We start from the raw sequence: 4,209 nt of genomic DNA, 5'->3' as shown, positions 1-4,209 counted from the left end.
GGTTGGATTAAAATTGTTTAAAGTTTAATAAGGTTTGTTTAAAGTTTATTTAATTTTCATTAAGTTTATTTAAGTTTATTGAAGTTTATTGAAGTTGGTTGATCCCCGATAATTATAGTTGTGAAAAATTTATAAAGTTAACTCCACTTTGCAACGATGCCAAAAATTTAATGCGTTATTTTATGAATAAGAAATTTAAGCAATTTATGTTGGGATTCTATGCAAATATATGTATCGTTATCAAGTAATACAAGACTTTCTGTTTAAGCCCCAAATATCGATCCCACGAGGAAGGTTTAAATTTGAAATGATAAATTAACTAGGAAACTCACAACAATAAAATAAAAATATTGTCACTAATTTCAAATATTTAAGGTACTATCATAACTAAGTTATTAACTATTAGCAAAACTGTAAAGCAAAGTCAAACAGTAACTACCAAATTATGTTTAGGTGATGAAATTATTTAATATGAAAAAGCATTTTTCCCATTACAAAGAGTTTTTGTTAAATGAGATGAGATAAATGATTTAAATCTGTATTATGCCAGATAGGAACAATTTTAATTTTCTACCCTTATTCAGTGTTAAAGAGAATTGTTTGGTTAATCTCAAGTTTAGTTCTTAAATCTGTGATTAGGCTGGGAGGATACTGGCTCTCACTCCAGAGCTCCCACTTCCCTTTTCCTGAAGGCTAACGCTCACTTTAGTTTTTAAACATTAAGACCAAATTGGGGATTTTAGTGTGTCACCCTAAAATCCCCAATTCTACACCCAACAATGTATATTTCCCTATTTATTTGCACTTAATTCCATGAACGAAACACTTCTCCATGGAATTAAATATGATTCTCACTCTGTTGTAGAACTTCCATTTCTCAGATCATATGCTTCACAACAGATTTTAACATTTCAATTGGTTAGATCGAAAAGTAAATTAAGAACAGAGTGGAAAAACCATCATAATTTATTTTATATTTTAAAATTGGCACATCCAAATTATCTCTTTATTTCACCATATCTCAGAGTAGAGAGAAAGATAAAAAAAAACTACTCAGACTTCATGAGAAAGATACAACAAAACACAAATTTCATATATAAAAGAAAGTTCATGCAACAATAATAAACAAAAAACATTTATCTAAAACTCTTTCTCAAAGCAAATCCCTTGTAACCTCTCTTAGAATCTTTTTCTCTTTACAAGACTCTTGATTCTCTCTTAGAGATGTAAGGAAGAAGAAATCTCTCACTTCTCTCCCTCATCTCTCACTTCTCTCCCTCTTCTCCCTCTTCAACAATTCTTAGAAAAGAATTCACACTTAAACTCACCACAAAACTCAAAGATCTAACTCAAAACTCTAAGGAACTAAGGAACTAATGGACATAAGGTGGGGGGAGACTTTTTTTTATTAATTTTTGCTCTAAATAGAGCTTAATGTCGGTTTTTTAAGAGGTGCTTCCAAGAACTCTTCAAAAAGCGTCCAAATTTATTGAATCTTTGAGAAACAGGCCTTGCACCGACATTGGTGCCATCGGCGCCCATTCTAGCGTGGTCGGCGCTAGTGGTCTTTTAATTAATTCTGTGCTTTCTGTCAAATGGCATCGTCGGTGTTGAACATTTGTTCTAAAACTCCATTTTGACTCTAAATTCCATCCATTTTGCATCTTTTTTGCTTCAAGTGTTAAAAATCAACAACCTGCAATAAAACATGAAAATTACCTTCTTTTAAAGCGCAATATCACAAAAAATTAGTACAAAATATAGGTCTAAAAATGCATTTATTTTTGGTGCATCAAAATCCTTCAAACTTAAATGTTACTTGTCCTCAAGTAACTCTTTTACTACATAAAAATATGACTTATAGTAAATAATTTTAACTTTTAGATTTCCATATTTTGGTCTACTAAATATAATAGCATAAGTTAAGAAAAATTTAAAATAACTCCAGTTAATAGTAAATGCATAAGAATGTTTAGAAGTTAAGTCTAAGATTTCTAATTCTCTATTCTTTTCAAGGAAAATTACAAATTGTCATATTAAATCCACTTAGAATACCCATATGAAAAATAACTTTAAGAAAACTTTATTACTAAACATGTTAATAATTAAATAGAAGTTTAGAGAATGTAGCCAAGCCTTTTTTTCCTTAAGTTGATTTAAGTGAAACCAATTTTTGATTAAGCATCTCCTCATGCTTCTCCTCACATCTTTTTCTTTTCTTTTCTTTTCTTTTAGGATCATTTTCAATCCTTTTTCTTTTCTCTTCTTCTCCTTTTTTTATGCGAGGATTACTATATCTAGATAGCCTTTAATGCTTTTGAACTTCACTAACCTCTTCTTAAAGTTAAAAACTTTTCACATTCCTTCACTTTATAAATTCATATTAGCTTTGAAGATTTTTCATAAAGTTTTATTCTTTTCTTCTTATATGAAACTCTAAGATTCTTAATACTTCAAAAATACAAATTTCTTTACTTATAATGGAAAAAGCATAGTCTTATTTTTTCATGCCAAATACCTTAATCTCTAAAATTAACATTTATTGTTAAAAATTTTTACTTAAGTTTATTATGTATTTAGAAACACAAATATAATTATCTAAAGTCACCCTCTAATACCAAAGGTCATGTTAAATTAAAAATTTTGAAAATATAGCTAATTGAGGATAAATAAATATAAGTTTCTTTCTTTAAAAAGGAATTTTATTCTTTCCCCCCAACTTAAATTTTTAAAAATTTAGCATGAAAAACTTAAAAATAAATGGTGGAAGGGAAAATTTAATATATAGAGAAAAGACTTACTTATTGAAGGTTCAGATATTGAAATTTAACTCTGAAATATTGCATGTACTAATATGAAAGCTAGAATACTTAAAACATTAAATAACACATAATACATATAAAAATTTTCTGAGAAAGAGCTAACTACAAATACATTCAAAAAAGTACTAAAAACTAAGAACATTACTAAAATAAATTCCAATGAAAAAATAGTTTTACAACCTACTGTTCACAATATAACATAACATCTAAAATAAAGCAAAGTATCACACTCTAAAACAAACAATAACAACAATAAAGTACAACCAACTGTAAACTAAACAAAAGATCAAATTATGACTAAGTACACATCACCAGTCTTCTTCTTCTTCTTCTTCTTCTTCTACATCAAAGATTTGTTGTTGATACGGAGTAAGGATTGGGTGACTAGGAAACTGAACCGAGTGGTCACCCCTCATGTATCTAACCATCGTATCATCATATGCAACATCATACTCAAATTTCTGTTTTGTCAAATTGTCATTTTGTGCATTTCTGGCCTTTATATTTTCCATCTTGCTTTCCATCCTTAAGATATCTCCCTGTTGGATCATCATCTGCTCCATAAGTCCCTAGAGAGCAGGGGTACTAGAAGTAGAAGGAATATCCCTACTCCTACTTTCAGATCTCCATTCAACATGAGATTCATAAGTCTTAATATTTATAGGCCTAATAGGTTTTAGAGATTCAATGCTCTTATCATTCATTACAAAATCAACTCTTGTCTGGTCACATAATGTGAAAATCAGGACAGGGTGTGCTAATCCATTAATTGTCTCACCCAAAGCAATAGAACAAGTGTTTCTATAGAACACCAAAGCAATAGAACAAGTGTTTCTATAAATAATAGAGCCTACATTTATCCTACTCATCTGTTGAATACAGTAGTTCAGGATGGCCCTATCTCTAGTAACTTCACTATGGTGGTACGTAGGTATCATTCTGGCCAATATAAAATAATATCAGGCCTTGGAGACTACATTTAACATAGAAAGAGGGAAGTTTACCTTAACATTATTATTCAACTTCCAAGCTCCTTTCCCATTAGTAAAAATGAAATAACTTCCTCCAGGGCCTCATTTGTAGTAGATAATGCTTTGTACTGACAGTTATATATGTCCTCCAACTGATAAAACTCACTAATTCTCCTTGAGGTGAATTCAACCATTTTTCCCCGAATATAGACGTGGTCATCAGAATTTTCTCTAAAGTTGGCATAGAACTCCATGACTACACCAATAATATCCTAGGTAGGAAATTAACAGAAATTCTCCCATTGCCCAACAACAATCAATCTCTCAACTTTACCATCACGATTTTTGAAAGTTTGATCCTGAATTACTTTCTTTGTTGTAAGTAGACTATTGAAACAAATGTTGGCTTTGTAATT

The sequence above is a fragment of the Phalaenopsis equestris genome, unplaced genomic scaffold (genome assembly GCF_001263595.1).
Source record: "Phalaenopsis equestris unplaced genomic scaffold, ASM126359v1 Scaffold235151, whole genome shotgun sequence".
Lineage (NCBI taxonomy): Eukaryota > Viridiplantae > Streptophyta > Magnoliopsida > Asparagales > Orchidaceae > Phalaenopsis > Phalaenopsis equestris.
Note: the sequence above shows the minus strand (reverse complement) of the source record.